The sequence below is a fragment of the Suricata suricatta genome, chromosome 6 (assembly GCF_006229205.1).
Source record: "Suricata suricatta isolate VVHF042 chromosome 6, meerkat_22Aug2017_6uvM2_HiC, whole genome shotgun sequence".
NCBI lineage: Eukaryota > Metazoa > Chordata > Mammalia > Carnivora > Herpestidae > Suricata > Suricata suricatta.
The window spans coordinates 1,717,418-1,728,057 of record NC_043705.1 but is presented as its reverse complement, the minus strand read 5'-3'; the positions used below and the strand labels follow the sequence as shown (position 1 = coordinate 1,728,057).

At 40.8% G+C, this 10,640-nt stretch overlaps 1 long non-coding RNA gene across 1 annotated transcript; it reads right to left on the bottom strand.

Moving 5' to 3' along the window:
- Window positions 1-899: 899 nt before the first annotated feature.
- Window positions 900-7,634, bottom strand: LOC115293731. Its single transcript, XR_003909574.1, has 2 exons — window positions 7,550-7,634; window positions 900-1,033 (listed from the first exon to the last, which is right to left on the bottom strand). It is a non-coding gene; the product is annotated as an uncharacterized LOC115293731 (long non-coding RNA).
- Between the last annotated feature and the right edge of the window lie 3,006 nt (window positions 7,635-10,640).

Sequence of the window (10,640 nt, the reverse complement as noted above, 5' to 3'; positions counted from 1 at the left end):
GTACCTGTTTACCATGTGGATATCTTCTTGGGAAAACATTCTGTTCAGTTCCTGTATCCACTTTTTGATCAGATTGTGTGTTGTTGTTCAGTTGGATGATTATTTATATGTCTCAATCCCTTATCTGACAGATGGATTGCAAACTTTTTCTCCCATTCCATAGCTTATGTGTTTATTTGTAGTTTCTTTTGCTGTGCAGATGCTTCTTAGTTGGATGTAGCCCCACTTGTTGGTTTTTACTTTCGTTGTTTGTACTTTTTGGTGTCACATCAAAAAAAACTTTGTCAAGACCAATGTCAAGAAGCCTCTTTCATATGTTTTTGTGAAATCACAAAGTTTTAAGGTTTCAGGTCTTATGTTAAGTCTTTAATCCATGTCATGTTAATTTTTGTGAGTGATGTAAGATAGAAATACAGATTCATTTTTCTATATATAAGGCCATCTAGTTTTCCCAACACCATTTGTTGAAGAGACTGTTATTTTTCCATTTAGTTTTCTTGGTTCTTGGGATCTCCTCTTGGTGAAGATGCATGGCTGCAAATTCTTTCTTGTCCATGGGTATCTGTCCAAGTCAGCAGCCCTAGTTTTTCCCCAACTTCATCTGAGAGTGTATGGGTTGCTGACTCCAACACCCATACCTAGGTCTGTCTGCCTGTAGCAGATGTTCATGTGGGTGATGCCCTTGAAGCTTGGTGCTGTGTCCAGCCACTTCTACAGAGTCACTTTTGATCATGTACGAATGTCTCATCATTGTTAATAAAGGGGATGCAAAGGAGGGACATTTCATGCCACCATGATGCTGACTTCTGTTTAACATAAACTTAACATGATTTTAATGTGCTTAAACTCTAAGTCATAACAAATAAGAAATAGAGTTAAAAACCAAAATTATAATACTATGTTTTATATTTCTCTTTATTGGATATATTTATAGCTTCGTATGACCTATAGTCTCTCATCTTTTCATTTCAACCAGAATATTCCCTTTAGCATTTGTTGTTGGGCACATCGAGTGGTAATGAAGTCCTGGGCTCTGCATATTGAGAGAAAAAGAGTATGTATACACATATGAGAGACTGTAAGAAATGATATCAAGTAGACAATTGGATACATGGATCTGGAGTTTATAGTTGTGGCTTTAAACAGTTAAATATTCAGAAGATTTTGGTTGCCTTGGTGGCTCAGTCTGAGTGACTAACTCTTGATTTCAGCTCAGGTAATAATCTCACAGTTCCTGGGATCAAACCCCATGTGAGGTCTGCCCTGAAAGTGCAGAACCTACTTGGGATTCATTCTCTCTCTCTCTCAAAATAAATAAAAAATGTGGAAGATTTTAACATAGTGATGTTATTTGAAAATATGAGGATAATGAAGATTTCTCAACAAGAGAGTATACATAAATAAATACATAAGTAAGCACAGAAGAAATTCAAAACATAAATGTTAAGTTATGGAAGAGGAACCAAAAAAAGGGGAGGCTAAGAAAGAACAATCACAGAGGTAGGAGGACATTTATGAGGTGGTTAAGCAGACTCCTCTAAGGGGTGAGAGAGGGCTCAGAAGGAAGAGGCATTAAGTATTGAATGAGAGGTCTCAGAAGGAAGAGGCATTGAGTGAGGACTGAGAATTTTTCATAAAAATTTTCAGCACAGAGTTAGTGTTTTCCTGGAAAGTGTGAAACTTTTGGCCTGAGGAGGGGGCACACCATACAGTGACAGTGGGAGAGGGAATGGTTTCATAAAGAAAGGGAAGCATTTGTGCATGGAAAAGAAATTACCCTGAGAAAAGCATTTGTGAAGAGGTGAGAAAAGGTGTAATGTTAAGGGGACATGTGTATTTTTGTTAAATGGTAGAACTTATTGTCTGAGTATCTTTGAACACTTGCGGGGAGTGTCCACTAGTGGACAAAAATCTGTATGTAATATACAAAGTGATTATTGATAGTCTGAGACTAAAAGGGAAGGGAACTAGGAAACTGGACATACCAAGATTCAGTAGGAAAATTATTTACTGTAGGAGGGAAAGAGACAAGATCATTGTAATCAGAGAAACATTTAAAGACATAGAGGCAAGACAATGTGCAAGATCTCACCTGGGAACTTACCTGTATTACATATCAGTTTTCAATTCTAAGATAACGCTATCAGCTTTTTTACTATACAAAAATGAGGATAGGGTTTGAAGAATATGTCAGTCATTTCATAGTCCTTGTGCAAATTGGAACTGACAACTGAATAAAGTCAAAGGTGGATTTGGCATCACAATTATGTATTTAGGGAGTAGCATATGATCAACTTATTATGACCCTGTCCTACCTGTTTGTCTTTGGTTTAAGGTCATTCAGCCTGTAGTATGGACTCTAACACTCATGTCAAAAGGTACATTGACTTTGGGCAACTTTGGGATGCTCTGTCCACATTGTTGGAGATAAGGGCAAAGGAATGACAGATTAGTTAGAGTCTAGGATTGTAAAGAGCAAACAATGAAATACAAGTTAAATTTAAAAATTGCTATTGTCATAGTTTTTTGAGCTATAGCGATTGATAAAAATGTGATGATAGTTTGACTAAGTTTGTAATTTCAGACATGGTTCTATTATGGTTGACAACAAAGTCCAAAAAATGACTAGAGACAAGTGAGATTTAAAAAATATATATTACAGGAAAGAGTCAAAGACCTGATATATTGCCAAATGGGCGAGACCAAATGGCAGACTTAGATTTAAAACAAGTAAAACAAACAAACAAACCACCACCACCACCAACAACAAACAAGTGTGATCTATAAGGGAGACCAGCTAGTTGTGAAGTGAATCATCTCAGTGAGGGATGATTTAGTTTGTACTTTCCTAATATGAAACTTAAAAGATGTTTTCAAGATGGAGTGGGAGGAGAATATTCTCAGCAGCATTAAGAACAAGAAGTGGGGCACTTGGGTGACTCAGTCAGTTAAGCGCCTGACTTTTGGTTTCAGCTCAGATCATGATTTTACAGTTTCGTTGAGTTTGAACCCTGTGTTAGGCAGTGCGGAGCCTGTTTGGGATTCTCTTTCTATATCCCTCCCTCTGCCCTTCCCCACTCACACTGTCTCAGTCTTTCTCAAAATAAATAAACAAACTTAAAAAAAAGAACAAGGAGGGTAGCATGTTCACACCCTGGCCCTGAAACACAATGGGAGAGAGATACTAAGCAATTCCCCTTGAGTTAGTCCCAAATTTATTTTTAATTTTTTGATGTTTTATTTTTTATTATTTTATTTATTTAATCGAAGTATAATTAACATGCAACTTTGTATGAATTTCAAGAGTGCAACGTGCTGATGCAACAATTCCATACATCACTCGGTGCTCGCCACAATGCTTGTGGTCACAATCTGTCACCATGCAGTGCTCTTACCGTATCACTGACTACATTTCCTGTGCTGTGTTTTTCATGCCCACGACTAACGTGTGTACAGGACAGTATTTCTGGATTAGAATCTTGTACATCTTAATCATTTTTATCTATTTTATCCATTCCCCACCCCCACCCTCCCTGTGGTAATGGCCAGTTTCTTTTCTGTTTTTAGCAGTCTGTGTTTTGTTTCTTTCTTTCTTTGTTCATTTATTTTGTTTTTTTAGTTTCCACATATAAGTGAAATCATATGATATTTGTCTCTCTCTTCTGACTTATTTCACTTAGGATACCTACTAGATCCATCCATGTTTTTCAAATGGCAAGATCTCATTCTTTTTTATGGCTGACTAATATTCTGTTGAATGTATACCACATCTTCTTTTCTTCTTTATCATTTATCTATCAATGGACACTTGGGTTGCTTCTATATCTTGACTTTTTTTGTTTTAGGAAGAGTGTGTGCAAGTGGGAGGTAAGGTTCAGAGTGTGGGGGGGGGGAGAGGGAGGGAGGGAGAGACAGAGAGAGAGAGAATCTTAGACAAGCTCCATGCTCAGTGCAGAGCATGTTTGGGACTCAATCCTACAACCCTGGGATCATGACCTGAGCTGAAATCAAGAATGAGATGTTCAACCGACTGAGCCACCCAGGTGCCCCTACTTCTTGACTATTATAAATAATGCTGGTACAAACATAAGGATTATTGTATCCTTTTGAGTTAGGGCTTTTCTTCGGGTAAATACTCAGTAGTGGGATTAGTGGAACATATGGTATTCCTATTTTGAATTTTTAAAAATGTTTTATTTATCTTTGAGAGAGAGAGAGAGAGAGAGAGAGAGAGATCATGAACAGGGGAGGGTCAGAAAGAGAGGGAGACACTGAATCCGAAGTAGGCTCTAGGCTCTGAGTGGTCAGCACAGAGCCCGATGCAGGGCTCAAACCCACCAACCACGAGATTATGACCTGAGCTGAAGCCAGATGCTCAACCGACTGAGCCACTCAGGCACCCCTATATTGAATTTTTTGAAGAACCTCCATACTATATCCACCAGGGGCTGCTCCAGTTTACATTACTACAATAGTACATGAGGATTGCTTTTCCTCCACAGTCTTGCCAACACTTATTTCTTACCTTTTTTATTTGAGTCATTCTAACAGGCATAAGGTGATATCTCACTGTAGGTTTGATATGATATCCTGGATAATTAATGATATTGATTATTTACTTATTCATTTTTATTCAAATAGAATTAACATATAGTGTTGTATTAGTTACAGATGTGCAATATAGTGATTCAACAATTCTATACATTTCTCAGTGATCATAAAGAAAATTGTAATCCTAATCCCCTTTATCTATTAAACCCAAACCCACCAACCTCCCCTCTTGTAACCAACAATTTGTTCTCTGTATTTAAGAGTCTGTTTGTTAAAGAAACTGGCACCCAGGTAGGAGGAATCTAGGCTTGTCTCCTCCCACCAACACAACTAGATAATTATCAAATCATTCCAAAGACCTCAGAAATCAAAGGAAGAGAAGAAGCCACATAGTAGAACATAGGAAGCATGGAGATGTGTTTTAGGGGGAAAATGGACTTCTGGTGTTGCGATCAGAAGGAACCATGGTTGTGGAGAAGGGCGAAAGGGAGTAGAGTCTGCATGGAAATGCGCAAGGAGAACATTTCCTCAAAGCCATTGACTGGGAAAATGAGTGGGGCTGGTTTTTGTGAGTTCTTACCAAATCAGCTTAAAGCCTGGAGTTTTAACAGTTGGTGGGCTTGGCTGGGACAGGGCCCTGAGGGTGCTGTCCTACTCCTAGAGAGAAAGTAGGCAAGCAGCCTGGGGGCAGAAGGCAGGGAGAAGTGCATAAAGCTCACAGGGGAGACAGTGTTCACATATTCTGGGAGCACATATTTGAGGGACGGCATTCAGAGAGGTGCCGTTCCGAGCCAAAGGAGCCTGCAGGCACCATTTCCCCCCACTACCCCTCAGCATAGATTCAGAAACACCTGCTGAGAGCGGCTAGCCCTGACACTGGCACCTAGCTTGCTTGCTGCAGACCCCATGCCACTGCACTCTGGTGCAACTATCCTTCTTGGTCAAACCTGCACTGGTCCCAGCCTGGCGAGACTGTCCCCCAGAAGATTAGCACAGGCCCCTACTGTAGCATGTCCCTAGAGTGTGGGGTTTTAAGGATCAGCAGATCTGGCTGGGACACAGTCCAACATGCACCGTGTTGCTCCTGCCAGGTAAACAGCCAACAAACAACATGAAAATGGAGGTCTGAACAATACATGGGACACATGGAGGGTGGGATTATTATCTCTGCTAGGAGTGCTTTCTTATGCACAGCAAGTGCAGAGACCCCTCATCCTGGACAAAGGAGCTGGCTCATGCATTTCCCCTCCCCTGCCTTCGGCGTAAATCAGCTTCAGCACACAGCACCGGTACTGGCTTCTTAACCTGATTGCACTACGTCCCACCCTCATGCACTCAGCTGCTGCTGCTGCCTTTCTCAGCCAGGGTGCCCCAGTCCCAGCCAAGTGCATCCTTCTCTAGGAGACCAGCAGGAACTCCCATGCATAACACGTCCCTGACCAGAGAGTTCTGCAAGGCTTCAGTTCCAGTGGAAGGAGCATCAGGTCTCATTTAACAACGAGACTAGAGCACACGTAGTTGAAACTCACCACACTCTGCCCAAGGTCCAAATACTGACCTCTGCAGATGACTGGCCAGAACACCGCAGCAGAGTGCAGGCAGTAAACACCAGAGACACTCACTGAAGTGCCAGGCTCTGAACATTATAAGACCTCTTCTTCATGAAGCCATTACTCCCAGGAATAGGAACATAACAGGCTTTTCTAACACATAGAAGAAAAAGACTTAGAAAAATGTCAAGACATAGAAATTCATCACAAAAGAAGAATAAAATGAGGTCATGGCCAGAGATCTAAATGAAACAGATGTAAGTGGTATGCCTGATGTATAATTTAGAGCTGCAATCATAAGGATACTTGTCAGGCTGTAGAAAAGAATAGGGACTTCAGGGAGGCCCTTACTGCAGAGATTAAAGAGTTTAAAAAAACAAAAATGAAAAATACAATAACAGATTCAGAAGAGACTCAGTGTAATACGTGATATAGAAGACAAAATAATGGAAAAATTGAAGGTGAACAAAAGAGAAAGAATAGTTTTGGAATAGGAAAGTAGACTTTGGGAACTCAGTGACTACATAACACATCATAATATTCATATCATAGGAGTCCCAGAAGAAGAAGATGGAAAGGGGAGCGAAAAAATATTTAAGGAAATAACTGAAAACTTACCTAATTTGTAAAAAGAAACAGACATCCACAGAGAATTCCCATCAAACTCAACAAAAGCAGGCCAAAATCAAGATATAATGTAGTTAAATTAGCAAAATATAGCAACAGAGAAAAAAATCTTAAAAGCACCAAGATTAAAGAAGTCCTTACCAGATAGGGGAAGACCCACAAGGCTAGCTGCAGATGTCTCCACAGAACGTTGGCAGGCCAGAAGGCAGGGGTGTGACATATTCAGTGTGCTGAATGGGGAAAATCTGTAGCCAAGAATCATCTACCCATCAAGGCTATCCTTCAAAATAGGAGGCATAAAGGGTTTCACAGAAACTAAAGGAGTTTATGACCATTAAACCAGCCTTGCAAGAAATATTAAAGGGAACTCTGTGAGTGGCAAGGAAAGAACAAAAATGACAAAGACTAGAGGGGAGGGGCAAGAAGGTGAAGAAGTAAGGAGTGCTATTACCTCCATCTGCCCGCAATTACCAAACTGAGAATTAAAAGCCACAGCTTTCCTATCTCCAAGAACAGAGGTGTGTGCACAGACCACTTATCGACAGCAGTCTCATGGATGCTTGTGAGTGAGTGTGAATTGGGACCAGAGACTTTGGGGGAGGGAGCGCCTCAAAGCAGAGCCAGGAGACAAAGTGCCCAGAGGCTTCAACCATGCGCACAGGGCAGCTGTGAGTCCAGAGGCGCACAGTTCCATGGACACCCGCGGGGGCGGGGCCTCTGTGTGTCTAGAGGCACACAGACCTTTGGAGCCATGCATGGCACTGCCTGGCAGGGCAGCGGAGAGACCAGAAGAAGAGAAGGAGAGACTGAATCACTCATACCATAATCTCTGGAGAGGGAAGACCTCACCCGGGACTGAGAGCCACTGGGTGTGGAGAGAGAAATCCGTCCCCCTCTGCAGGCTTGTTCTCCCTTGGGCGCAGCAGCTCGCCAACTTCAGGCGGAGCCAGGGGAAAAAACTGACTTCACAATCCCCCTACTCAATCCTGGCCAGAAAGTCCCCCCACCGACCGGCAGGAGATTTTAACTGTGGTGGCAATACTGAGTGTATGGGCAAGGACTTAAAAACCGGGCAGAACTTAAAAAACAGAAACAATTAGACCCACCTGAGGCACAAGAAGGTTGGACTCAAAAGAGTGGCTGGCAACGCATGGTCTGTGGGGGGATGGGGTGCTGCCATTCTTCTTCTACCAGCATCCACTAAGGCAGGGCCTCAGAGAGCAACCCCTGAGACCCAACCTACCTACACCAAGCCATGCCCATTGTGCTGCAGAGCTGCTGTGCTTTTGCTTATTACTTTTAATTGTTTATCTTAATATTTTTATTTTAAAATTTTTCCCCCATCTTCTCTTTTCTGTTTTCCTATTTCCTTCTTTTCTCCCCTTCCTCCTGAAGTCTGAGAAAGACCAACATTTAAGCACTGCTGTGCTTAGGTCAACTCTTACCATCCAGATAGTTTTTCCTTTATCTCATCCTTATCTCCGCCCCCCCACCCCCCGCCACACACACACACAGGTTTTAAGCTCTCAGACTGTCCTTTATCACTGGCTGTCGCTGTCCCCCCCACCTCCCAGCCTGCTGGGTTTTTTTCCCCTCTCATTTCTTTCCTGTTCCTTGTTTTTTCTTTTCATTTTTGGTTTGCTTCTTTACTTGTTCTGCCAGTATATTTGGGTGCTTGTGTTCTCTGTGTGCTTGTCTGTCTGTTTTCCTTTAGAGGGCTACCTCAAGAGAGGCATAACAAGAGAAACCAAGAGACACCATTAAAAGAACATCTAAAACGACAGACTCTAGACATGCAAGGAGCCTCCTTCAATAGAGAAATACTAATAGATACACAGGGCAGAACGAGGTTTTAAAACTGACAAGAGACAGAAAGCTAGCCAAAATGATGAAATGAAAGGACTCTCCTCTAAAGAAACTCCAGGAAGAAATCACAGCTACAGAACTGCTCAAAAACAGACGTAAACAACTTAACTGAACAAGAATTTAGGATACATGGACTAGGGACCTTCAAAATAGCTGTGATGAATTTAAAAAGGCTATAAATGAGAATAATAAAATGGAGACTACCACTGCACGGATTGAAGAATCAGAGAGGAGAATGAGAAGACACAGTTATAGCAAAAGAGGAAGCCGAGAAAAAGAGAGAGAGAGATCAATACAGGAGCATGAAAGGAGAATCAGAGACCTGAGTGATACAATTAAATGGAACAATATCCATATGAAGAGGAAGATAATGACAGAGGACCTGAAGGGGTGAGGGACCAAATTAAACACAAAAATTTCCCCAATCTGGGGAAAGAGAAAGACACTGAAATTCATGAGACATACTGAACTCCCCTAAGATGTAACATAAACCAACCTTCAGCAAGACATATCATAGTGAAACTAGCAAAATATAAAGATAAAGAAAGAATTCTGAAAGCAGCTAGGGATAAAAGGGCCTTAACGATCAAAGGGAAACCTATCAGAGTGGTTACAGACCTATCTACTGAAACTTGGCAGGCCAGAAAGGAATGGCAGGAAATCTTCAATGTGATGAACAGGAAAAATATGCAACCAAGAATTCTTTATCCAGAGAGCCTGTCATTCAAAATAGAAGGAGAGATAAAGGTTTTCCCAAAGAAACAAAAGTTGAGAGAATTCATCACTACAAAACCAGCCCTACAAGAAATCTTAAGAGAGACTCTAGGAGAGAAATGTAGCAAGGAATATAAGGTACCAGAGACATCACTAAAATCATGCATTCTACAGGGAACACAATGAATCTAAACCCACATCTTTCAATAATAACACTGAATGTCAATGGACTGAATGCTCCAGTCAAAGGACACAGGGTAGCAGAATGGATTCAAAATCAAAATCCATCTATTTGCTGTCTACAAGAGACTCACCTTAGACCTGAAGACACCTCCAGATTGAAAGTAAGGGGATGGAGAAACATCTACCATGCGACTGGAAGCCAAAAGAAAGCCAGAGTAGGCATACTTATATCAGAATAAGTTATATTAAAGTAAAAGCACTAACAAAGGATGAAGAAGGACATTATATAATAATTACAGGGTCTCTCCATCAGGAAGAGCTAACAATTACAAACATCTGTGCACGGAATTTGGGAGTGCCCAAATACATAAAACAACTAATCACAAATTAAAGCAATCTTATTGATAAGAATGTGCTAATTGCAGGGGACTTTAATACCCCAGTTACAACAATCAATACATCAACCAGACAAAAAAATCACTAAGGAAACAATGGACCTGATTGGTACACTGGAGCAGATGGAATTAATAGATCTCTTTAGAACTCTGCATCCTGACGCTAGGGGTTTCACTTTCTTCTCAAGTGCACATGGCACATTCTCCAAGATTGATCACATACTGGGTCATAAATCAGTTCTCCATAAATACAAACGAATTGAGATCATTACATGCACACTTTCAGATCACAATACTATGAAACTTGAAATCAACCACAGGAGGAAGTCTGGAAAATCTTCAAAAATGTGGAGGTTAAAAACTACCCTACTGAAAAATGATCGGGCGGACCAGGCAATTCCATATATATATTTGGATATATAAGGAAGTCTTCCAGACTCATTCTCCAAAGCACATATATCACTTTGATTCCTAAAGCAGAGACCCAACAAAAAAGAGAACTACAGGCCAATATCCTTAATGAATACAGATGCAGAAATACTCAACAAGATAATAGCAAATCGAATTCAATGGCATAAAAAAAGAATTATCTATTAGCATCAAGTTGGGTTCATCCCGGGTTACAAGGCTAGTTCAATATTTGCAAATACATCAATGTGAAAAATCACATTAACGAAAAAAAGAGAAAAAAAAACCATATGATCCTGTCAACAGATGTAGAAAAAAACATTTGACAGAACGTAGTGTCTGTTCT